The sequence below is a fragment of the Rana temporaria genome, chromosome 11 (genome assembly GCF_905171775.1).
Source record: "Rana temporaria chromosome 11, aRanTem1.1, whole genome shotgun sequence".
NCBI classification, from domain to species: Eukaryota; Metazoa; Chordata; class Amphibia; order Anura; family Ranidae; genus Rana; species Rana temporaria.
Genome location: NC_053499.1, coordinates 19858542 through 19886197, shown reverse-complemented (window position 1 = coordinate 19886197; position 27656 = coordinate 19858542). Strand labels below are relative to the sequence as shown.

General features: G+C 44.3%; 1 protein-coding gene across 4 annotated transcripts in view; it reads right to left on the bottom strand.

Moving 5' to 3' along the window:
• Positions 1 to 26657, bottom strand: part of SHANK2 (SH3 and multiple ankyrin repeat domains 2) — a 530251-nt gene extending 503594 nt beyond the window's left edge. For all 4 annotated transcript variants that reach the window (XM_040328114.1, XM_040328117.1, XM_040328115.1 and 1 more), the window contains exon 1: positions 26466 to 26657. The gene's annotated coding sequence lies outside the window, so the exon portion shown is untranslated. The remainder of the gene's footprint in view (positions 1 to 26465) is intronic.
• Between the last annotated feature and the right edge of the window lie 999 nt (positions 26658 to 27656).

The following is a 27656-nucleotide window of genomic DNA, read 5'->3' as shown; positions in this document are numbered from 1 at the left end:
ACATATGAAAGACAAGGATGTGTGAACAGCTCCCAGAGGAGTCCAGTCAAGGGGACCTGAGCTTCTCCGGAGATGTGTAAACTGGCTCGATAGGGAGCCGGCCACAATCTCCTGCTATGCAAACTGGATGTGGGGTAACCCAAGTCCAATTCACAATACAGTAGTGTGAACCCAGCCTGAGGCCTCTTTCACATGGGTGCCTGAGGGTCAGTAAAAACTGGCGGCTAAGCCACAGTGCTATGGCTCCCTGGCCACCCCACTAATTTCTAAGTTACAACCAGAGATTGTACTGTGAAATGCAGAGCTGACAGGCAGCACCCCCTGTCATACCTGGCCATTCGAGTCAATGAGGCTGTGTCACAAACACAAGCCAAGGGTTTGGCTTGTGGCTGCAGCACATTTTTTTTTACGAATTTCCCCACAAATCGCTATTGCTCAATTCTGCAAGTGATTATAATTTATTATCGCTGTTTTCTATCGGCTCTAAAATCACTTTTGACATAAAGGGACACTTTTTGGTTGCTATGGACAATCTCCAGTTTCCAGGCAGAAAGAACAGTTTTTATTATATAAAAGTACATGTAGGGCACTGGGCAGACCACTAGGGACAAAGGGGGTGTGTATTTTTTACATACAGTACTGTAATCTATAAGATTACAGTATACTGTATGTATTGTGTTTATTAACTTTTTTTAATTTGGCGCCGTTCTCTGCCCTCGTGCGTCGTAACGTCGCAGGGAACGGAGCTCGGCGGCACACAGGGACACTGTGAATCGAGCGAGGAGACACCGCTTGATCACACAGCACGGCGGCATCGCAGGATCCTGGGACAAGGTAAGTAAACCATGCCTGTGGCTGCTGCGAGGCGATCCCGAGTCTGGCTCGGGGTTACCGCTTTTGGTAATGAAAAGAGGATTGCTCAGAGATGGATTAACTCTGTGTGGCAAGACTGGGCACAGATGATAGGAAATCTTATACTCTACATTGTGACATAAAAAAAAAATGGGTTTACATCCACTTTAAAGTAAAAAAATATTCACTACCAAAGCTCATGGCAGATATTGTAATTTTTGAAAATGTTACCAAGATCTCTTTTTACTCAAAAATATTCATACAATCTTTTACCAACTGCAAAAAAAAAACTGTACCCAATATCTCCTCAAAAAATATAAACTGGAAAAAAACATACCATACCATACTTAACTTGAGCATGCCGCCCAACAGGTCAGGAAAGGGAGGAGAAGAGCGAGTACCCCCTCCTGAACCATACCATGCCCTCAACACGGGGGGGGGGGGGGGAAGCAGAGCCGGCTTCCCGATTGACATGAATGGGACTATCTGCACACGGATGCATGGAACAACTGTACAGGCAAAAACATGGTCCTCACACGGGTATAATACTGGGTAGAAAGGCTACAAGCAGCAGTAATTTAACCCCTTTTTTTTATTTTAAGTGGCTCTTATACTAAATTGTAAAATGTGCAGGATGTGAATCCCAAAAGACTATAATGAAAGACACAGAATGCCCATTTCATTTACCTCCGCACAGCCTTCTATGCTCTAACAATCAAAAGCTGCGAATGAGAAAAGTGACAGCTCAGACATCAGATGTGATGAATTTTAAGAGATTACCCTCTACAACCCCAATCTTTAAACATATGAAAGACAAGGATGTGTGAACAGCTCCCAGAGGAGTCCAGTCAAGGGGACAGCAATAAACATGGATATTTCTGTGAATTCAGAATTTATAAAAACAATAGCTCATCAGAGCACTCCAGAGCAGAACATTGCCGGGTTTAATATTGACGGTGAAAAAGTTGAAGTTACAGGGCCAGATTCAGGTAGACTTACGACGGGCGTATCAGTAGATACGCCGTCATAAGTCTGAATCCCCGCCGTCGTATATTTAAACGTATTCTCAAACTGAGATACGCTTAAATATTGCTAAGTAAGTCTCATACGCCGTCGTATCGTAACTGCATATTTACGCTGGCCGCTAGGGGCGTGTACGCTGATTTACGCCTATAATATGTAAATAAGCTAGATACGCCTATTCACGAACGTACGCCCGGCCGTCGCAGTAAAGATACGCCGTTTACGTAAGGGGTGTTCAGGCGTAAAGATAAACCACCAAAAAGATGGCGCAGCCAATGTTAAGTATGGACTTCGGAACCACGTAGAATTTTTCAAGTTTTACGTCGTTTGTGTAACTCGTCCCTGAATGGGGCTGGCCGTAATTTACGTTCACGTCGAAAGCATTGACAATTTGCCGACGTCATTTGGAGCATGCGCACTGGGATACGTCCACGGACGGCGCATGCACGGTTCGATCGAAACGTCATTTACGTGGGGTCACACTTAATATACATAAAACACGCCCACAGCTTCAACATTTGAATTAGGCGGGCTTACGTCGGCCCTAATACGCTACGCCACCATAACTTTGGGTGCAAAATCTTTAAGAATACCATACTCGCCTCTCAAAGTTACAGCGGCGTAGCGTATAGGAGATACGCTACGCCCACCTAAATGTATGTGAATCTAGCCCACAGAGTGTAAAGATGAATATTACATATAATCATAAATTGTTCAATGTCAAAAATAAAGAATACATCTACTTTAATCAAAGTAGAGGTTTGAAACTATTTTTATTTAGGTCACATTCAGGCTGGGTTGACACTAGAGCACGGAGCGGCTCACAGCAGGGGTCCGGTGCGTCTCCATTCACCGTTTTAGGTCCGATTTCAGACCAAATTTTTGTCTGAATTCGGACCTGAAATGGACCTGAAGACGCTTAGGACTCCTGTGCAATTCGCACCTGAGCTTCTCCGGAGATGTGTAAACTGGCTCGATAGGGAGCCGGCCACAATCTCCTGCTATGCAAACTGGATGTGGGGTAACCCAAGTCCAATTCACAATACAGTAGTGTGAACCCAGCCTGAGGCCTCTTTCACATGGGTGCCTGAGGGTCAGTAAAAACTGGCGGCTAAGCCACAGTGCTATGGCTCCCTGGCCACCCCACTAATTTCTAAGTTACAACCAGAGATTGTACTGTGAAATGCAGAGCTGACAGGCAGCACCCCCTGTCATACCTGGCCATTCGAGTCAATGAGGCTGTGTCACAAACACAAGCCAAGGGTTTGGCTTGTGGCTGCAGCACATTTTTTTTTACGAATTTCCCCACAAATCGCTATTGCTCAATTCTGCAAGTGATTATAATTTATTATCGCTGTTTTCTATCGGCTCTAAAATCACTTTTGACATAAAGGGACACTTTTTGGTTGCTATGGACAATCTCCAGTTTCCAGGCAGAAAGAACAGTTTTTATTATATAAAAGTACATGTAGGGCACTGGGCAGACCACTAGGGACAAAGGGGGTGTGTATTTTTTACATACAGTACTGTAATCTATAAGATTACAGTATACTGTATGTATTGTGTTTATTAACTTTTTTTAATTTGGCGCCGTTCTCTGCCCTCGTGCGTCGTAACGTCGCAGGGAACGGAGCTCGGCGGCACACAGGGACACTGTGAATCGAGCGAGGAGACACCGCTTGATCACACAGCACGGCGGCATCGCAGGATCCTGGGACAAGGTAAGTAAACCATGCCTGTGGCTGCTGCGAGGCGATCCCGAGTCTGGCTCGGGGTTACCGCTTTTGGTAATGAAAAGAGGATTGCTCAGAGATGGATTAACTCTGTGTGGCAAGACTGGGCACAGATGATAGGAAATCTTATACTCTACATTGTGACATAAAAAAAAAATGGGTTTACATCCACTTTAAAGTAAAAAAATATTCACTACCAAAGCTCATGGCAGATATTGTAATTTTTGAAAATGTTACCAAGATCTCTTTTTACTCAAAAATATTCATACAATCTTTTACCAACTGCAAAAAAAAAACTGTACCCAATATCTCCTCAAAAAATATAAACTGGAGCTTTGCATTATGGATTTGCATTAGTATATGAATTGCAGTCTGATTGCTGAGCATCTGAATACCAATTTAATCAGGCAAATTGTTAGCTGGTCTTTGTGAGACGACCTGACAGCTTCCTGCAGATTAAATCCTTCAAAGAGGACTAGTCAATGAGCCATTCACCTATCAAAAGTCTTCCAAGTATACTGGACAATGAGCCATTAGTTTCATACATAACTTTCATATAGGAGATTTATGAGTAATGCATGTACTCAGCACCATTTAGACATTTGTGCTCATAAAAATCTCTGGTAGACACACCTGCCTGATTATTGGTTTGTTCATGTATAGAAATGTTATGTGTTTAAAAAAAAAAAATGATGCAACTATTAGGATGTCACCATAATCATACATACATTACAACAGGGTGCTAGCTCTTTACCTTTGGAATAGAATTATACATCAGACAGGAGGCTCATATCTTATGCATTAATCCTTCTTTATTAATGCTCACAGCAGAAGTGTAAAACCTTTAACGAATGTAATAAAAAGAAAAAACTGGTAGAACCACACCTCCCAGCAGTCCCATGGCCTAAACCACTCCCATTCCAGTCTCTATAAATGGACTGCTCTCACTAGAATCTTCCTCTTTCTTTCTGCTCACGGCGGAGCATAGATAAGTATACATGGATTTTTAGATATTGATATTACTTATATATTTATATTATATATATTTCTATGTCTTTTGTGGTGCGATTTTGAAGAGATCCCATATCTCCTTGATACCTAAGCTTTCTTCCAAGCTCTTTTATTTTTTAATGTACTTTACCTTACACCTACTTTATCCTTAGCACTTTTCTGTGCCTCTATATATTTTTTCCTTACCTCCGTTCCGCTGACACCGCTGATTGTCAGATCTGTCAGCGATCTGCGCACCCCTCCCTCTCTTTCCTTTCTCCCATGCGGCGCGCCATCTCGGGCAATCTTCCCCTTCTCTCCCCTCCATAGGACGTACGTGCGTCGCCAGGTAGGCGGAGCCTCCCCTCACTCCACTTCTGCAGAGCCGCCCCCGCCGTCCTATCGCTTCGCGCTCTGGACTCGGGAGACGTGCTCTCTCACACCTTCCAACCAATAGACGCCTGGGGGCCGTAGTCTCGCGAGACTTCGCCCCCAGAGCGCTCTCACTTACAGGCTCTCCTCCCGTCGCGTGTCAGTCGGCGCTGGTGACCGGAGGGAGAGCCTGGTATAGTTCTGTCACCGCATTTTCTCCTGGGAATTTAATTCCCATCCTTATCCTGTGCCCACATCCTACCGCCCCAGAACCTTTAGGTGATACCTGCCATATATATATATACACATTATTTTTCAGACATCTGCAAAATTTCTGTGCATCATTAACCCTTGCACCGCGGTCTCTCTCCTTCATCACCATGACTGAAGAGGGCTCCCCCTCCCCCACAGGGCAGGAATTAATCCTGGAACCTACTCATCTTCTCAGTACTTCCCAATTACAGGACATCATTAACCAGTCTGTCCAAGCAGCACTAGCAGTAACTACCGCTTCTGGGGCTTCTCAATCCAACTATCCCCCTGTGTCCGTACCACCCGGCACAGAACCGGCCACAAAGAAGGGAAAATCTTCCTTTAAAAGGAAGAACGTGGTAACGGTTTATGACTCCCCGGCAGGGGAAGCTAACAATATGCTACGAGCAGATCCTTCCACGGACTGCCACCCCACGCATCCTACAGACCCTTTTCAACCTCTGAGCCTCAGAGAGTCAACAAAAAGGCATGGTTCCGCTAAGAGAGCCAAACCAGACTCTTACATCATAGAGTCAGATGACGATTCATCCGCCGAGTCGGATAAATCAGAGGTCTCAGGGTCTGATGATTATTATGAGGAAGAGGATGCGGGGGCTTCGGCAATCCTCCCGGATGCCAACCCTGACAAACTGGGCAAAGACGTATTAGACGCCACGGGGGAACCTCTTTTCAATCCTGACACTATCTCACATCCCCGCTCAGGGGACTGGTCTCCCCTGCCCCATGTGTCCCAGTATGTAGAGCTCTGGGCACGGAGACCATTGGATAAATCCAATCGCAACAAACTTAGAGCGGAGTGCCCCCGCCCGCATATCCCTATGAAAGCGGTTGTCACACCTACAGTGGACCCTATACTGATGAAATACCTGATTAAAACAGGAAAGATGCCTAAGAAAGGGATCGATCGGTCCTTCAATAATATCCAGGATCGTATCCTGGACCTGTTTGGCCCCCTGACAAAAATTCTGAATCTGGCGGAACAATCCGCAACAACTGGCCAAGGGGTTGACCTAAATCAACTGCGCGGTTGGGCCCAAAGAGCCATATGCCTTACGGGCAACGCCAACACCGCCTGTTCAGTCGAGCGCAGACGCTCAATTCTCATGCGCCTCGACCCGCAACTGGCCCACTTAGCAGAGTCCGAGCCAGGCCCCTCGGCAGAGGGCATGCTTTTTGGCGAGTCCTTAATAAAGGACATTAATAAATTTGTTGGAATGTTCAACAGCCTGGACAAGGCTCAAACATCTCTGAAGAAAACCAATAATACCAGAGTTTTTCCCCGGGCCGGCAGAAACAGGGGCCGTTCTGCCGGCCGATACAACACGGGCAGACCCTTCCAGAGGTCTTCTGCCCAGACACACTATAACCAGGCTCCCGTCCACTATACCACCACCGCGCAACCGGCACCATTCTTCCCCCCCCGTGGAAGACCCTGGAGAGGACGCGGCCAAAGAGGATACCCTCGTTCACGCCCGTATTCCGGTGAGTACCATTCTCATTCCCTTTCCCCTCATACCGGTGGGAGGCCGCCTAATGTTTTTTACGCACGCCTGGTCTGCGATTACGGCAGATCCCTGGGTTCTGAACACGGTAACGGGTTTCCAGATAGACCTGGTCTCCCCACCGACTCTGGGGATAATACCTCCCCCTATCCATTTTTCAGAACAAAATGTGACCCTTATAGACACCGAACTTCGAGAATTGTTAGCCAAACATGCGGTCACCGAAGTCGTCACCCCTTCCCCGGGTTTCCTCAGCAACCTCTTCCTGGTCAAGAAGAAGGGGGGGGGTTATCGCCCGGTCATAAATCTCCGGGACTTGAACCAACATGTCGCCTATCGGCATTTCAAAATGGAAGGCATCCACTGCCTCCGGGACCTACTCACCCCAGGAGACTGGTTGGTGAAGGTAGACCTGAAGGACGCCTACCTCACGGTTCCCATGCATCCAGAGTCTCAACACCTCCTCCGCTTCAGATGGTGGGGTCGCATCTGGCAGTTTACGTGCCTACCGTTCGGCCTGTCCTCAGCCCCGTGGTGCTTTACCAAGCTTCTGAAACCGGTCGTGGCAGCTCTGAGGAGCAGGGGTGTTCGTCTGATCATTTACCTGGACGATCTTCTCATAATGACTTATTCCAGAAATCTGGCGTATCGTCACATGAACTGGACCATCGACCTGTTACAAAGCCTGGGCTTTGTAATCAACCGAGAAAAATCGGTTCTCGTCCCTGCACAGGAGATGGAATTCCTGGGTTTCTCTATAGACACCCAACTCGCTATCCTGCGACTCCCCAGCGAGAAATTGGCTCTAATCCGAAAAGAGATCAGGGCGGTTCTGCGCAAGGGTTTCTTATCCCTACGCATTCTAGCACGCATAGTCGGCCTACTAGCTGCATCCATACAGGCCATCTTCCCGGCTCCCTTACATTACAGGGCCCTACAGAGGTTAAAAATCTTACACCTGCGACGGGGCCTCCGCTACGCGGACGAAGTGTCCATATCCCCAGAAGCTCAGGTCGAGTTACGCTGGTGGCTCCGCCACGCCACCGAGTGGAACGGCCGGACAATTTTCAACGCACAACCAGATGTTGTCATCGAATCGGACGCGAGCCGACATGGCTGGGGCGCCCGCTTGGGGCTACTGTCCACAGGAGGGATCTGGTCCAGGGAGGAATCCCTGTTACATATCAACGCTTTGGAACTCTCAGCGGCTCTGTTCGCCATTCAGAGTTTCCTGACAACACGGACCAACTGTTGCGTATTATTACGCATGGACAATATTTCAGCGGTTCAATACATCAACCGCCTGGGAGGTACCAGATCCAAGATTCTAGCGGACATCTCCGCGGAGATCTGGCATTTCTGTCTGTCTCGAGACATCTCTCTGCTAGCGGAATACATCCCGGGGGTCTCCAACACAGTAGCAGACTGGAACTCTCGATATCTGGTAGACTCCAGCGACTGGGGCTTGGACCGTTCGGTTTTCACCCAGATAAATTTACTTTGGGGACCTTTGGGCATAGACCTTTTCGCCTCCCGCCTCAACCACCAACTACCCCACTTCTTCAGTTGGAGACCGGACCCAGGGTCCTCGGCAGTGGACGCTTTCCGCCACTCCTGGACAGGGGGCACGCATTATGCGTTTCCCCCCTTCTCAATGATCCCCAGGGTCCTTCGGCAAATCGCCAATCAGGGAGCAACGGTGGTTCTGATCACACCGTGGTGGCCAGCTCAACCTTGGTTCCCTCTGCTGCTGGACTCGATCGTCGACCACCCCAGAGTCCTTCCCCAGTTCCCTCGGATTCTGTTACACCCGACCAAGGGCATTCACCCCTTAGTGGAAGAAGGCAACCTACTGCTCCTAGCATGGCTGGTCTCTGGATGCCAGACCCGGGTGACGGCCTTTCAAGCTCGGCTAGAGACCTCCTCACCATGGCCTGGGCCCCGGGGACTCGGTCGGCATACCGATCAGCCTGGCTGCTTTGGGTACGTTGGTGTGACCAACGGCAAGCTGATCCCTTGCATGCCCCTATAACCATCATTGCGAACTACTTGGCGGAGTCTTTTGCCTCTGGCAAGGCTTACAGTTCCATCAATGTTTACAGGTCGGCCATATCGGCCTATCACTGTCCAGTGGATTCCAGGCCTGTCGGCAAACACCCCCTGATCTGCAGACTCCTGCGAGGTATCAGGTTCAAACGACCCCCGCGGCCTAAGTATCAGTCCACTTGGGACGTTTCCAGGGTCCTTGCCATGCTCTCGAGCTGGGAAGACAATGAGTCGCTGTCTCTTAAGATGCTGTCATTCAAACTTACCATCCTGCTTTGTCTGATTTCTATAAAGCGCGTTTCCGACGTTAGAGCCTTGGACATCTCTAGGCGACAATTTTCACCTCAAGGCGTCAAGTTCACGATAGTCCGCAGGACAAAGACCGGCCTACACTCGGTCTTTTATCCCTTCTTCCCTTCACATCCACGACTCTGTGTGGTTAGATGCCTACAAGCATACGAAGCTAGCACCGTGGATCTACGTAGTCCGGATTCCTCCCAACTATTAGTTTCTTACATCAGACCTTATCATCCGGTCACAACCGCCACTCTAGCGCGCTGGGTTAGGTCCACCATGGCGTTGGCGGGTATAGACATCACGCTATTTGGAGCACACTCGGTCAGAGGGGCCATGGCTACCAAGGTGATGGCGACCGGAGGCTCACTCTCTGAGCTATTAATGGCGGCTGACTGGTCCTCTGAATCAGTCTTCCGTTTTTTTCTATTTCAGACCGGAGGATCATGTTGCCATGTCTGTTTTATGATGTTTGATTGCTATGTACTGTTTTGACCTTTTCTTGGTATATACATTTATGCTGTGTTAGCTTTGAACTTGCATAAGATATGAGCCTCCTGTCTGATGTATAATTCGAGATTTTCCTAGCTTGTGACGGAAAATATTGATTATATGAAGACAGGAGGCGAGTATCTTCCCTCCCTTCCCAACCCTTTCATGTTTTGGGTCTTCTATTTCAGGCTACTGACTTTTCGTTTACCCGGAGTCGTTCGTTCGGTTGACCTATGGTTAGGGTGATGTTCCCCTGTTCGGTTCAATCAACAAGTACTGTGGGGCGACACAGTCGGGTCTTACGACATTCCTCCTTTGAAGGTCTTCGGTTACAAATCGCGGGCTGACTGGCCGAAGAGTCGGTAATCGGAGAATAAGAAACGACACCTCCTACTCACGCAAAGAAAGAGGAAGATTCTAGTGAGAGCAGTCCATTTATAGAGACTGGAATGGGAGTGGTTTAGGCCATGGGACTGCTGGGAGGTGTGGTTCTACCAGTTTTTTCTTTTTATTACATTCGTTAAAGGTTTTACACTTCTGCTGTGAGCATTAATAAAGAAGGATTAATGCATAAGATACTCGCCTCCTGTCTTCATATAATCAATATTTTCCGTCACAAGCTAGGAAAATCTCGAATTATAACCAAAAAAGTCGGGGAAAAGATTGTATCCCCTGCCTAGTTTTATTGCTGTTACTGCTGGGGTTATTTCCCATCACTTCTTGTCCTGGTGTGATCAAGGGCATTGCTGGGAGATGAACTTCCTGTTTTCCCTCTCAGGCCTCGTACACACGTCCGAGAATCTCGTCAGGAAAAATCCCTCGTTTTCCCTGACGAGATTCTTGGCAAGAAACTCTTGCCGCCGGAGTGTACTGACTTTCATTTCAGAAGAACCGCGGTTCTCTTGAAAGGAAAGAACGCGGTGACGTCATCGCGTATGACGAGCATGCGCTCGTCATATTCGATGCCGTCGCTGCCATCTTGCTTCACCCTACCTATGCCGTGGAAGCTACCGCGCATGCGTCAAAGTCATTTCGAGCATGCACGGGTTTCCACGGCGACAGGTAAGTATACACACTCTCGGGTTTCTCGTCGGGAAACAGGCCGTCAAGAATCTCGACGAGAAAAAGGAGAGCAGGTTCTCTTTTTTTCTCGTCGAGATTCTGGCCAGATTTCCAGACGAGAAACATGAATGCCCCGTACACACGAACGGGAATCACGGCAAGAAGCAGTTTTCTTGCTGGTTTTTGCCGAGAAACCCGGTCGTGTGTACAAGGACTCAAGCCTCGTACACATGACCAAGGAACTCGACGGGGGGAAACACATCGTTTTCCTCATCGAGTTCCTTGTTAGGCTGTCGAGGATCTCGACAAGGGAAGTTTCTCCATTCCCGTCGAGGAAATAGAGAACTTGCTCTCTTTTTGGCTCGTCGAGTTTCTCGGCAGTTTCCTCGACGAAAATGTACACACGACCGGTTTCCTCGGCAAAAAAATATCTCATAGCAAGTTTCTTGCTGGTTTTTGCCGAGAAACTCGGTCGTGTGTACGAGGCCTTAGAGTGCCTTGAGTATACTGCACAAGGAGTGCAGCAACATTCCGGATTTTGCATGTTACTTTACTGTCCTTTGGAGAATCCAATAGGAAGCTGGTGATAATGTGATTGATTCCCTAGCAGATTCTCTATAGTAAAATATATATACTACCCTACAGAGATGGGAACAGGAAATTCAGTTCATTAAAGTATCAGTAAACGCCTACATAATTATATAAATATTATGTACAACTCCAATTAAAAAAAAAATTGTGACAGTGTGTAAAATCTACATAAAAACAGAATGTAATTGTGCAATTCTCATAAACCCATATTTTTTCACAATAGTAATTAGAAAACATATTAATCACTTCCATACCGGGCCAATTCTGGCATTCCTCTCCTACATGTAAAAATCATTTTTATTTTTCTAGAAAATTACTCAATAAAATGGCGGCCGTTGCAATTTTATTGTCACACAGTATTTGCGCAGGAATTTTTCAAACGCATAAAAAAATAAAAATAAAATTTTTTGTATAATGTGAAAGATGATGTTACACCTAGTAAATTGATATCACGCTTTAAGATTGCGCACACTCGTAGAATGGCACCAAACTTCGGTACATCAAAATCTCCATAGGCGATGCTTTAAAAAGGTTTACAAGTTACCAATTTAGAGTTACAGAGGAGAGTGTCAGAAGCGTCTTACCGGGGCTAAAGAAAAACAGACCTGGTCTAAAGAAAAACAGACCTGGTCTGGTGTTCAGTGGTCCAAAGGCCTCTTTTCCGATGAGAGCATATTTTGCATCTGATTTGGAAACCAAGGACCCAGAGTATGGAGGAAGAATGGAGAGGCACACACTACAAGATGCTTGAAGTCCAGTGTGAAGTTTCCACAGTCTGTGTTGATTTGGGGAGCCGTGTCATCTGCTGGTGTTGGTCCACTGTGCTTCATTAAGTCCGGGGTCAACACAGCCGTCTTCCAGGAGATTTTGGAGCACTTCATGCTTCCTTCCGCAGGCGAGCTCTATGGGGAGAGAAGAAAAAGGCGCACCAGCCTAGTGTGTTACCGTTGACAATTTAATTGAATAAAAATGTAATAAAAAACTACTCACAAAGAAAGCAACATAATAGGCTTATCGACAACGCTGTAGTGAATACCCCTCGAACCACACTCCAAATGGGGGGGATGAAGGTGTGTCACTGTCGGCTGACGCGTTTCGAGGCTACAAAGACCTCTTCATCAGAGCCCAGTCATCAGAGCCCAGCCAAGGCTGGGCTCTGATGAAGAGGTCTTTGTAGCCTCGAAACGCGTCAGCCGGCAGTAACACACCTTCATCCCCCCCCATTTGGAGTGTGGTTCGAGGGGTATTCACTACATCGTTGTCGATAAGCCTATTATGTTGCTTTCTTTGTGAGTAGTTTTTTTATTACATTTTTATTCTATTAAATTGTCAACGGTAACACACTAGGCTGGTGCGCCTTTTTCTTCTCTTCCCTCTCTTTTTTGCTACTAGGATATTCCCCATCCATGAAGGGCAGCAAGGCCACCGTTACCGTTTTTGGCATTTTTTCCATGGAACATTGACTGCTGGACAATCCACTCGTGCGCAGGAGTATTTGTTTTCTGTGTTCTAGAGCTCTATGGGATGCTGACTTCATTTTCCAGCAGGACTTGGCACCTGCCCACACTGCCAAAAGCACCAAAACCTGGTTCAATGACCGTGGGTTTACTGTGCTTGATTGGCCAGCACACTCGCCTGACCTGAACCCCATAGAGAATCTATGGGGCATTGCCAAGAGAAAGATGACACGAGACCGAACAATGCATTAGAGCTGAAGGCCCCTATTGAAGCATCCTGGTCTTCCATAACACCTCCGCAGTGCTACAGGCTGATCGCTTCAATGCCACGCCGCATTGAGGGGCCCAAACCATGTACTGAGTACATATGCATCCTTTTACTTTTCAGAGGTCCGATATTGTTCTATGTACAATCCTTGTTTTATTGATTGCATGTAACATTCACATTTCCTGAGATTGTTTCTTTGGGGTTTCCATGAGCTGTAAGCCATAATCATCCCAATTATGACAAATCACGGCTTGAACTATCTTGATTTGCATGTAATGAGTCTATCTCATATATTAGTTTCACCTTTTAAGTTGCATTAGTGAAATAAATGATATTTTTTCACAATATTCAAATTTTTTGAGTTTCACCTGTAGAAGCAGCACACATAAAAGTGGTAAGAAAAGAAGTATCATCTCTGATGCAAAGAGCAGCAAAGCGACAAGTCATCATACAGAAGCCTATATAATAACTGACCTCATATAGTATGCAACACAGTACCTGCTATAAATAACCCTGTGATTTCCTCTAAACATTATCCTATAACTTCTTTGATCATCGCTGCACAGTTCATCTGAGCAAAGTGTGGGTATCAATTCTAAGCTTTTCCATTACAGCCTTTATATAATCATCTAAGACAAATATGGCTTCTGTATATGCAACAGGACTTGGCTTTGTTGGAGTTTTATTAAATAAAACAGTACTGATATAAGAAACACAGCTCTGGTCTTCTAGGTTATTGCCCAGCTGTGCCTGTGAAACAAAATAGCCAATTTACAAGAAAAAGCAGAACTATTCATTTCACGGAAGTGTGGAATTTCCTCGGCGGTCACCCTCCTGGCATCTATAGCCGCCAGAGACAAAGGGGGGGAAATAAAACCGAGTGACAGCGTATAAGAGCAAAGCGGGAAGTTTTACAGGCCGCCAAAACTCACGCAGCGGAAATATAAAGTAAATAGGAATGTTGCCAGCCTTGTTAGCTCCAATCAGTTTATGGGAGTAGAGGAATAGGAAAGAGATCGCACAAAGACGAGTATAATTATTAAAAAGGGAAAAATGACTCCCAACAATTTATTAAAAGGCATATTCAGCCAACAAAAGTATTGGTCCCCTTCAGCAGCTGGTACTGTATGTGTAGCCTTCACATTTCAGCTGCTGAAGGGGACCAAAACTTTTTATTTTGCTGTACATTAGAATATCCAGATTTTATCAGCTTGAGTCCTTCAACAGCCGTTCTCCTAAGCCCTGATGAAGGGGTCCAAGGGGGGCCCCAAAACACATTGTATATTAACCACTTAAGGTGGAGGTTCACCCTAAAACAATTATCTATCATTACATCCAGCATACTAACGACATGTACAGTATGCAGGTATTTTTTTTTTTGTTATTTTCCCCCCGTCTTCCGGGTTCTGATTCCCGCGGGACTGGGCGTTCCTGTTTCTGGGTTAGATGATTGACGTCTGGTGAAAAACTTCCCATGGCGCATAAGGCGCGTCACCAGTTTTCCGTAAATAGCCGACCTGCGAGTCGGCGCTATACGGCGCCTGTGCCCCCTGTGTAGAGTTGACTGCGCAGACGCCATATAGAGTCGACTAAAGATTTTTGCCGCTATTTTGATGAGACTTAAAGTAATGCCTGTGTATTCTTGAGGTCTATGGACCTCAAGTCGCATCAAAGTCGGACCAAAGTAGTGCAGGGACTACTTCGTAGTCACACAGATATGAACGGTACTCACTGGAGATCATGGGGGTACAACTTGTCATGCGACAGACTGATTTTACTGTGGTGGGTTTAGTAACACTTTAAAGCCTCGTACACACGACCGAGAAACTCGACAGAATCCATCAAGAAACTTGGTGGCAGAGCTTTTTTGCCGAGGAAAACGGTCGTGTGTACGGTTTTCATCGAGGAAACTGTCGAGGAACTCGACGAGAAAAAAAGAGAACAAGTTATTTTTCCTCGACGGGAGTCTCAATTTCCTCGTCGGACTGGTTTTTGACGAGAAACTCGAACGTGTGTATGCTAAGAAACCCGCGCATGCTCAGAATAAAGTATGAGACGGGAGTAAAAGTAGCATTTGTAATGGAGATAACACATTTGTCACGCTGTAACAGACTGAAAAGTGCAAATCGTCTCTCACCAAACGTTTACTTAACACGCAGCAACATGAGATTAGCAAAAGCAGCCCCAAGGGTTTTGCCAGTGGAATCGAACTTCCCCTGCCATTGTATGTGTTGTATGTCACCGCGTATGAGAACGAGGAGACTTTGTCTTGATCGTGTGTACACAAAGCAAGCTTGTCGAGTTCCTCGACAAGCCTAACAAGGAACTCGTCGAGGAAAACGATGTGTCTCGAGTTACTCGGTCGTGTGTACGAGGCCTAAGACTTAATTCATGGCTTCCAGCTGCTTTCTGAAGGTGAATGCACTGTCACTGTACCTCACCTCTGCCCCCTGGGAAAGGTGGGTACTCAAAATCTTATTAAGGGTGGGCTCCTGCAATATGTTGTTTTTTAAAATATTTTTCTTCAAATCGTTAATTTTTTTAAGCCGTGTACACACGATCGGTTTGTCCGATGAAAACAGACCGATGGACTGTTTTCATCGGACAAACCGATCGTCTGTGGGCCCCATACATCTTTTTTCCCCATCAGTGTTAAAAAAAATAGAACACGTTTTAAATTTTTCCTGTGGATAAAAAAACGATAGAAAAATCTGATCGTCTGTGTGGAAGTCCATCTGAGAAAAATCCACGCATGCTCAGAATCAAAGTCGACGCATGCTCGGAAGCATTGAAAAAAAAATTTGGCTCGTCGTAGTGTTTTACATGACCGCATTTTGGCACAGTCGGAATTTAGTCTGAAGCCTCGTACACACGACTGAGGAACTCGACGGGTGAAACACATAGTTTTGCTCGTCGAGTTCCTTGTTAGGCTGTCGAGGAACTCGACGTGTCAATTTTCTCCATTCCCGTTGAGGAAAAAGAGAACATTAGATTGATGCTCATTTTGTGAAGGGGAATCGGGTAGTTTTTTTTTAAATCGAAGCAGTACTTACCGTTTTAGAGAGCGATCTTCTCCGCCGCTTCCGGGTATGGTCTTCGGGACTGGGCGTTCCTATTTGATTGACAGGCTTCCGACGGTCGCATACATCGCGTCACGAGTAGCCGAAAGAAGCCGAACGTCGGTGCGGCTCTATACGGCGCCTGCGCACCGACGTTCGGCTACTTTCAGAAAATCGTGCCGCGATGTATGCGACCGTCGGAAGCCTGTCGGAAGCCTGTCAATCAAATAGGAACGCCCAGTCCCGAAGAACATACCCGGAAGCGGCGGAGAAGATCGCTCTCTAAAACGGTAAGTACTGCTTCGATTGTAAAAAAAACACCCGATTCCCCTAGACAAAACGAGCCTCAATCTAATGTTAAAAAAAAAGGTTTTTGGGTGAACCTCCACTTTAATCGCCTCAAGGCGCTGGTATCCAGAGTTGTACAGGTCTTTCAGAAGAGGTGTACAGGGCTTTAGTGTTATTTATGTGTGGGTTTCTTCAAGATAAGCCAACCTTGTGACTATGGAGGGGACACTGACACAAAACACTAATGAATACAACACAAAGCCCTGACCACATTTTTAGTACCCTAATCATTTATAACAATCTCTGTCCTCTGGCAATTGCCTGACACATTTTTAAACTGCCTTTTATCATTCAAACATTAAAAAAATAGGTACAGGACTACGCAGTGCCAAGCAATAACAAGGTCAAAGCGCTCCAGTGATCTGAACCTCGAGAACAATCCAACTCTGGCTGTTTAGTGAAATAGAAGCATTCACTTAAATCACAGTACAAATATTAGCGACATAATAGAGGCTCAGGTTAATGGAACCTGCTTTTATTCCAAAAAGGATTTTGAAATGCAAAAATCACACAGTTTATCCAACTTACTTTTTTGAAATTCTATTATTATATTTGTTAAAGAAAAGATGTACTTGTACACTTTCTCCCTGTGAAAATGCTGCCTGCCTAACCTTTGCCTTCAATGCTCACTGAAAACGGAAGTTCTGACTTCACTGACTGCGATTTTGTAATCTGAATGCTTTTCTTTTTACAGGTCAGCGTTTCAAAAAACATGGAAGCTTACATATACCCACTGAAGTGACTGGCCTCCGGTGACGAAACACATCCTATTACATAAGTTGTACCTGTTTGTCTGCAGCACTACTTCTATACAGCCTCTTACACATACAGATCAAATACTTTTTCTCAGTTCCAGAAGGCAAGGGGTAAAGAATCTAACACCATACACTGCACAGCCAGGAGAGGAAAAGCTGAGTGTAATCTGAGACCTGTGTGGAGGGAAAGGACACCCCCCCTCTCTATACAGTCTCATTGGAAAACATGCACAACTGAGGATGCCAATCACCTTCTGTGTGCTGGAAGGGAAGAGGGGCAGAGCTGTGTGCCAAGATTCTGTGGTGTCAGGATAGCCTGTCAGATGTGAACAATGCAGAGAATGCCAGAGATCAAAGAGAGTAAGACAAACATTATACTAGGTGCTTTGGATTGTGGCTAGTACACACTATAGAGGAATATGCTCTGTTCATTTTTCATTTCAGGAGGTTTAAAGCCTAATCTGATGACATTTAGTATGCTTTGTGCATCAGGTTTTATAATTCTTTTTTATTATATATAAAACCCTGTTTTAACTTTTAGTTCTATATTCTTTGTTGTGTCTTAGCGCTCAGGAATTCCTGATAGTGATAAAACTGCAGCAAGAACGAGCACTGGCATGGCCAAATGCAATCCTTACTGCAAGTTCCTCAAAAAGAATTGCTATGGCAAGGTGATCCAGCTGCAAATCTAAATGGATTGAAAATTACTTTTTAAATTACATGAAGCTGTTAAAGATTATACCGGTAGGAGATTTTAATGGCTGGGTATACATACTGTATATTGGGTAGGCAACCTCCACATTCCAGCTGTGGTGAAACTACAAATCCCATCATGCCTCCTACTATAGGAGTCATGATTGTGGCTGTCAAGAGTCTTACAATGCATTATGGGACTTGTAGTTGCAGAACAGTTGGAGTGACAAGGTTGCCTACCCCTGAATTTAAGACCTATAATTATTTGTATTACCCTCTTTCTTTCTTAAACCAAATTTGACTATGCCAAATGTATCTTCTTCTTCTGTCCTGTCTTTTCTCCTGCCCTTATCTCTCGCCTCTTGTTTAAATTCCAATTTCTCTTATCTTTGTTTCTTCTATTCTTCCTTCTACTAAACTGCAATGTATGCCGTAGAAATTCCTTGGTGACTATTTAACATTTTCCAATTTAATATGCTCCCAAGCATACCTGTTCTGAATACAGTAGGTACTATAATTGTGTTAGCCATTCCAAAAAAATATATTAATCATAACCAAAATTTTCAAATCCCCAGGGCCCATTCACACTCGAAACTGCACATCTACTGCGCCTATTTTTCATGCACATTTGCATGTATTTAATGTACATATTATGTGCATTTACATGCAGTTGATGTGTGTTTTTCCAACCCCATTTGTCCTGCGAGGTCACTTTTTTCTTTCTTTGGGACTTTTATGTGCAATGTGATGCATTGTGGTGCATTTGTGTTCACTTTTTCCATGTTGCAGTGCAGAAAAATGCAGCTTGCTGTACTTTTTTTCACTGCACTCCACTGTAATGTGTAAAATATATCCATAGAATAACCTGCAATTAGGACTGTTCATGCAGTTGGAATGGAGTCAAAAATGCAATCAATTGCATCTGGTATAAATGGATCCTAATTCTGTTAGCTTTGCCTGCCCTGCAGGTCTGACTCTTCTTCCACCTGAACAGCTGTGTCATTCATTCACTCACAGAGATCTGTGAATAATAACAACTACAAGTTCCGTCTGCCACCGCGGTAGATAGACTTCTAGTTTTCAATGGAACATGAGTGTGGTAGTCACCATTGACATTGACACTTCCTTCTTCTATCCGTACCAAGGTGCAGGCTTTCAGTTGGAGAGTTGAAGTGCCCACCATCCACTGATCGCAGGTGCAATGGTTTGCATGCTCCCATGGAAAAAAATAAAAGAAATGCAATTTTTTTTTCGACCGCAAACATGGGAGAATTTCTTATTTAAAAAAAAAACACTCACAGAGATCTGTGAATAATAACTACAAGTTCCATCTGGCACCGCAATAGATAGATTTTTAGTTTTCAATGGAACATGAGTGTGGTATTCACCATTGACATTGACGGGAAAGGTGGAAACAACTGAACGGACAGACTCCATGTGGCCTTCAACTCTCCAACTGAAAGCCTGCACCTTGGTACGGATAGAAGAAGTGCCCACCATCCACTGATCACAGGTGCAATGGTTTGCATGCTCCCATGGGGAAAAAAATAATAAATGCACATTTTATTCCCTGCAAACATGGGTGAATTTCTTATTTTTTAGGGCTGCGGAAATTAACGATTAATTTGTCGTTTAATGGTTAATTTTTTTGATCGATCAAAATTATTTTAAAAGGGACGATCCGCAGATTGAGCACCCCGATTTCGCCCATAGGAAAGGCCGTGGCTTCGGCCTAGCTCCGGAGCCGTGGCCATCTTGGTACACCCGATGGCGGCCTAGTAGTGGCGCGAGCAGGGAGATGTGGACATTACAGTATGGGGCGAGATGTGGACACTGCAGGGTAGATGTGGACATTACGGTATGTGGGGAGATGTGGACATTACAGGGGAGATGTGGACATTACGGTATGTGGGGAGATGTGGACATTACAGGGTAGATGTGGACATTACGGTATGTGGGGAGATGTGGACATTACAGGGGAGATGTGGACATTACAGTATGTGGGGAGATGTGGATATTACAGTATGGGGGGAGATGGACATTACAGGGGAGATGTGGACATTACAGTATGTGGGGAGATGTGGATATTACAGTATGGGGGGAGATGTGGATATTACAGTATGGGGGGAGATGGACATTACAGGGGAGATGTGGACATTACAGTATGTGGGGAGATGTGGATATTACAGTATGGGGGGAGATGTGGATATTACAGTATGGGGGGAGATGTGGACATTACAGGGTAGATGTGGACATTACAGTATGTGGAGAGATGTGGACATTACAGGGTAGATGTGGACATTACAGTATGTGGAGAGATGTGGACATTACAGGGTAGATGTGGACATTACAGTATGTGGAGAGATGTGGACATTACAGGGGAGATGTGGACATTACAGTATGTGGGGAGATGTGGATATTACAGTATGTGGGGAGATGTGGACATTACAGGGGAGATGTGGACATTACAGTATGTGGGGAGATGTGGACATTACAGTATGTGGGGAGATGTGGACATTACAGGGGAGATGTGGACATTACAGTATGTGGGGAGATGTGGACATTACAGGGGAGATGTGGACATTACAGTATGTGGGGAGATGTGGATATTACAGTATGTGGGGAGATGTGGACATTACAGGGGAGATGTGGACATTACAGGGGAGATGTGGACATTACAGTATGTGGGGAGATGTGGATATTACAGTATGGGGGTAGATGTGGACATTACAGTATGTGGGGAGATGTGGACATTACAGTATGTGGGGAGATGTGGACATTACAGTATGTGGGGAGATGTGGATATTACAGTATGGGGGTAGATGTGGACATTACAGTATGTGGGGAGATGTGGACATTACAGTATGTGGGGAGATGTGGACATTACAGTATGTGGGGAGATGTGGACATTACAGTATGTGGGGAGATGTGGACATTACAGTATGGGGGGAGAGTTTATTAAAAATTTGTAAAAACTGTGCATTATAATTAATCGAAATTAGTCGATTAAAAAATAGATTAATCGAACACGAAAATTTTAATCAGTAACAGCCCTATTTTTTTTTTTTTTATATATATAAAAGTTGGACTTAACCTTTAAATAAAGTGCATGTGGAGCCAAAACGTTCTAATTTTTATTTTAGTTTTGAATAGGGTAGAGAAGGGCCCCGTTAGAGAGATTTCCCCTCCATCTTGGTGACACAGGTTTCACCAAACAGAAAGTGAGGGTAAATCTCCACCTGTAAAACAGGCAGAAGAAACATCTATTTTAGTAGAGTAGGGAAAGGCTAGAACCTTTGTCAGATTTATTTATCACATCGTTACAGCAGATAGCAACGTTTCAGAGTCACGCAGGACCCCTTCATCAGGCATGTGACAAATGAAACGTTGCTATCTGCTGTAACAATGTGATCAATGATTAAAGCTTTGCAGATTTTTCCTCACCTCTTTGGTAAAATCATCACCATAACAGCAAGGGAGATAAAATCTCTAATGGAGCCCTGGATAGCAACAGAAACGAAAAACTATTACTATAAAAAAAACAAGTTAAAAGTATAGTCAAAATAAATGCAATTATATTGGCCTCTATGAACGCCAAATGCTAGACTCAGGAGCGTGCCCGAAAGGTAACCCCCCCCCCCCCCCCTTACAATCGCTTAAAGGATTTAAAGAAGATCTGTAAAGAAGAGTGGACCAAAATGCCTCCTGAGATGTCTGCAAACCTGAACAAACAGACATTCTTTTAAAACAGCATATCCATAATTTTAAAAGACAGTCATTGGTAGTGAATGATTCCGCGTAGTACTATTATAGCATATAATACGATTTCTGTGACACACAGTCTAGTAAAAAAAAAAACCTGTCTGATCAGCACAAACAATGACACACATTTGTCACCAGGACGGTGATGTTACAACATTTATAACTACAAATACCAATCACTGTTCTCATCGCCGACCTGCTTTTTGTGCTCTACCAAGCGAGATTAGATAAATAAACAGCCCATTCAGTATGTGTAGGTATTAAACAAAGACTTATACAGTCACATGCTATAGTAAAAATATTGGTAAAGTAAACCTGTAAGCCTTGAACTAAAGGATGTGGAACAGTACTCTAAAAATAGAAAAAGTACCTTAAAAACAATACAGAGAAGAAGTACCTTGTCCTTTTAGCTGATTGCCAGGAGGCCCTTCCTTTGTCCTAACAGCCTATTGTCACCAAGTAACACTAGAGAACAAATCAGATGAATGAAACATCCAATATCATCTGTGCAGAGAGACTGTAAAGACCATGGAAGGCCCAAACTCAACAACCCACAAACATGTTCCATAGGTTTTTCTACTCTGAACTTTCTGTGGGTCTTTGCTATTTTTACAGTATAGTTATACACCATGACCAAAAGTTTGTGGTCCCCTATTCACTAGCATATTGGGCATCCTGTTCCAAAACCATGGGCATTAAAGACCACTTCCAGGAATTCCTCCCTGCAGTGGGGCTGCCCCCACACTAAATGCCTGCAGGTCTTCTCCTTTACTCCCCTACGCTCCACCTGTGTACTGTCCCTCAGCATCCTCATATCCAATGCCGGTGTTCTGTCGAGAAGTGCCCCCCCATCGACACTTCTTGATAGAACACTGGGTTATGTGCATTGTTCTTGATGACATCAGAGGCCCTCCGACAGCTGAAGCATAGTGGGAGAAGAGGCTGTATGTACCAGTCTTATATCTGTGGGGGGCAGCCGCACTTCAAGGGAGCCTTTTTACTTTCCTTGTAGTTCAGCTTTAACCTCTTCATGCCGACAGTACGCAAATATGTGGCCTCTCGATGGGTGGGCCCTGACAGTGAGTGGGCACATATTTACCAAAATGTTGAAACGGAAAGCTCTCGATCGCTACTTGCAATTGGAAGCTTTCTGATTATGTGACCACCATGGCAGCCAATCATGGCGGTCACATGATCATAAACCCCGCCCCACCCCCCGGCATCAGAAACCCCTTAAAGGGGTTGTAAACCCTCAGGGTTTTTCACCTTAAAGGGGTTGTAAAGGTAAAAAAAAAATCCCTAAATAGCTTCCTTTACCTTAGTGCAGTCCTCCTTCACTTACCTCATCCTTCCATTTTGCTGTTAAATGTCCTTATTTCTTCTGAGAAATCCTCACTTCCTGTTCTTCTGTCTGTAACTACACACCGTAATGCAAGGCTTTCTTCCTGGTGTGGAGAAAGCCTCTTGAGGGGGGAGGGGGCGAGCAGCAAGTCAGGACACTCTCTACTTTGCAGATAGAGAAAGGAGCTGTGTGTTAGTGGGCGTCCTGACACTCCTGCTGGCCCCCTCCCCCCTCAGGAGGCTTTCTCCACACCAGGGAGAAAGCCTTGCATTACGGTGTGTAGTTACAGACAGAGGAACAGAAAGTGGGGATTTCTCAGAAGAAAAAAGGACATTTAAAAGCAAAATGGAAGGATGAGGTAAGTGAAGGAGGACTGCACTAAGGTAAAGGAAGCTATTTAGGGAATTTATTTTTTATCTTTACAACCCCTTTAATGCATTCTATGCATTAGGGTGAAAAACCTACTGTGATACAGCATCCCCCCAAAGTCCCTCTTTTACTTACCTGTTTCCGGTCTCAACAGCGATGGGGATGAACACACCAGCTCCAGCCGGTGTCTTGGGTCCTGATTAGATAGACTGATAGCAGCGCAGCCATTGGCTCCTACTGCTGTCAATCAAATCCAATGACACGGAGCCTGGGGGCGGGGCTGAGTCCTGCTGTCTGTGTCTGTGTCTGCTGGGAGGTTAATAGCGGTTTGTTCCACTATGTACCCTTCATATTCTGATGAGAAGGATTTAGAAGGATTTAGAAGTATTTAACCTTTGTAGAGTATACGCCTATAATTTTACATGCTTCTTAGTGCAGATCTCTGGGGAAATCAGTGAGCCAATCACAGGAGCAGGAAATCGCATTTCTCAAGGCGTTCTATACACCAACAGCATACAGAATGCCTCCAGGTTGCCATATTGAAGTGAATTTTACAGAAAAATTACAGCAGCTGCAGTTTGAAAAGGAAATGTAATTTTTAATAACATTATAATACAATATAGCTTTGTAGCAATTGTGCATGTTGTTTTTATCATGCACTTTTTTTTTTTTTCATTATTATTATAAAAGTGGACTTGCCCTTTAAATTGCCATGTACCAATGATGCTTAATGACGTTCTCCTTTAACAGGGTCAAAAAAATAAAATAAAAGAGTATGATGATGATACAAGATATTATTCAACACATAGCTCATGCTTTGACCTTAAAGTGAGGGATAAAAGAACTGCTCTGCATAGTGTCCAGTAAAATGATCATATATCATTGTATGAGCCACAAGGTCCATTGTAAAAGTTATCCATAAAGCCACATCTAAAGCTGTGTACATGGCATCAGGTGGCAGGCACGCCCTGTATAAATATGATACACTGTCTGGGAAAGCAAACGTCTTTACAGCAGATGATTAAAGCACACATTAATATCCTGATTGTTCTTACACTGTATCTGCTGCCAATATACAATAGCAAACATTTTGTGGGCTGAACAAATAACTAAACATCAGGTGCCAAATACAGATTGATTAAAGGATAAGTTCACCTTTAGCAACAGGTTTTATTCCTATTTAGGGTGTAATATGTAACATGTCACTAAAGTAGTCCCCCAATCCCCTGCCGTGACAACAGGGAGAGGATCCTATGTTCGCTGTTACAGCAGGGGATTGGGGGGGGTCTTCTTTACTGACATGTTACATATTACACCCTGAATACCAATGTTACAATTTAAAAACAGCGCAGCTCTGCGGGGCTCTGCCCACAGCCACATCATTCATTCACAGAGTTCTGTAAATGAATGAACTACAAGTCCCACCTGCCACTGTGGCAGATTGCTTGTAGTTGTCAATGAATTATGAGGGAGGCGCTGATGAGCACCCTCATAGTTCCTTGATTCTTCCTGCTCTACAGTAAGGCCCAGATTCTCAAAAAAGCGCCTATCTTTAGGCGGGCGTAGCATATCTCAGATACACCATACAAAAAATGGACGAAAATCTGATCGTGTGTACAAGGCTTTAGTGTCTAAGGGCACTTTTGTTTTAGGGGGGGAAAAAGCACATGTGGGTGTCCTTCAGCTAACTTCAGGTGCTTCAGTCCTCTTCACTCCTGCCTTGGAATAATAATCATGCACATTGCAGGACATTGTACATGATAATGTCAGCAAGAGGGGAGAAAATGCAAGAAGCAGCTTCATAGGACCTGTCATCACTACCAGAACCATTGGGATGAGGTGATACGCTATATCTTATCCCCTCTGGACTAATGAGCATTATATCCTGTATATACAGTGCGAAAAGAGCATCCATATGTCATTTTTTTTTTAAGCTAACTGGAATTCACCTTGACACTTTTGATTTTTTTGTTTTTGTGTTTTAGCTCAGGTTCACACTGCTGCGTTTTGACATGCTGGCAATGGCATCGTCCTAATCGGTGCGACGCCGCATCTGCGGCGCTGCACCGATTTCAAAAAGTAGTTTTCTGTATTACTTTTTGCTATTTTGGGCCACGATTTACATTGACACCTTCTGCAGATGTCTCTGTAATTGCGGCCGAAATTGGGAATGCCAATGGGAGTGAAATTGAGCGAGTTCAGCGGAACTCGCACGGCTTAATTCCCGCAGCCCAGTGTGAACCTGGGCTTAGGGTCATTTTACCCTGGTTCACACTGGTGCATTTTGACATGCGATTTGGCATGTCAAAACGACGGCATTTGCCGGCAATGGCACCGTCCTAATCAGTGTGATGCCACATTTATGGCGCTGCACTGATTTCAAAAAGTAGTTTCTGTACTACTTTTTGCGATTTCGGGCCGCGATTTACATTGACATCTGTGCAGAAACCGGGACTGCCCGGGAGTGAAATTGTGCGAGTTCAGTTGAACTCGCACGGCTTTACTCCTGCAGCTCAGTGTGAACCTGCGCTGATATGCGCAGCTAGGGGACATTAAAACCAGGAGGTAGAGTCACGATTATACTCCCCCCCACTCCAACTGCCCACCTAAAAAAAGAGCATGCAGCCCTCTAGGGCTGTATATGCACTGCATTAAAAGTTAAACAGCATTTCACATCCAGCAGGTATTACAGCCACCAAATGGCAAATGCATGTCAAGATCGCTTTTCAGAGTGACAGCAAGGGTTGACGCACATGTCAATGAACTACAGCACACTCAAATTTTATCTTTTCCTTTTAAGCAAATGTTAACATGATAATAAATGAGAATATACAAATGTTACAAATACTGACCGGGTTTAATCTCCATGTTTTATATGTTTTTTTTTTAAATGAAGCTTTTGTAGTTACCAGTTAATAGGTACCCAGAAAAGAAGTGAAACAAGAATGAAAATGAAAATACTCTTAAAAAGGAAAAAAACAAAAAAAACAAAATTAAACCTAAATAAATTAACTGCATTTTCTTCAGGCAACTTTTTACAAAACGTACACAGAACAAAGATGAGATAACCCATGTGTATTTACAAATCCTGGAACAGTAGTTCCTTCAAACTGGCATGCCTTAAGGTGGATTGAAGCATGCAATAGATGTGATCTTGCGTATGGATAGATTAATGTACTCACCACATTTACACCGGGGGGTGGTTGACCTGCATTAGGAAAGGGTAATTTTCACAGCTTTCATAACTCCTTGCTGAGATACGAGAACATAACATAATCCACAAAGCCAACTTTGTTTTCTGCCAAAAAAAAAAAGCCTCTCCTATTTCCCAGCCCGGGTGCCGTCAGGTGACATGAAGACTGTCTAAACTTTTGTTTCTCCGCCCCTTTTAACCTTCCCTCTGCTACAAACACAACAAAGGAGCTTCATTACTGCAATAAAAAGGTATTTATATCGTTCCCATTACAGGAGCATTCCTGGCTGGGTAAATATTCGAATAAAATGTATTTGCTTTTTAACTACAAGGTTATTACTATTATTATTATTATTATTATTATTAATAAATTACTGTTATTTAAAAGTATGAAAATTGGTTTTGGACATAGTTTCTTTATTTAATACAGCCAGAATTTTTTTTTTTACATTCTTCTTTTTAAGTCGGGTATATATAAAATATTGCATAACAATATTTAGCTTTCTGCTTTTAAGCCAGCAGGTGGAGCTTAAAGAACCATTTCATGTGTCAAAAGAACAAAATCACAGCAAAAGTATTTATAAAGTACATTGGGCTTTAAAGCAGGGGTCTCAAACTCAAATTACCTGAGGGCCACAAGACAAGTTTTCATATGCCATGGGGGGCCGCATGCAAACTTTCAAACTTCAAAAACAACAGTATTGGTGTCAGCGAACACATTATTAACCCCCAGCACTGGTGTCAGCGAGCGCATTATTACCACCAGCACTGGTGTAAGTCAGGGTTTGACAAATTTGCTTGGAATCTAGGAGCCAGCTAAAAAAGTTAGGAGCCAGAAAACGCACCCTGTCCCGACGAGCTTGTGCGCAGAAGCGAACACATACGTGAGCAGCGCCCGCATATGTAAACGGTGTTCAAACCACACATGTGAGGTATCGCCGCGATTGGTAGAGTGAGAGCAATAATTCTAGCTCCTCTGTAACTTAAAACATGCAACCTGTAGATTTTTTTAAACGTCGCCTATGAAGATTTTAAGGGGTAAAAAAGTTTGTCGGCATTCCACAAGCGGACACAATTTTGAAGCGTGACATGTTGGGTATGAATTTACTCGGCGTAACATTATCTTTCATAATATTAAAAAAAATGGGGATAACTTTACTGTTGTCTTATTTTTTAATTT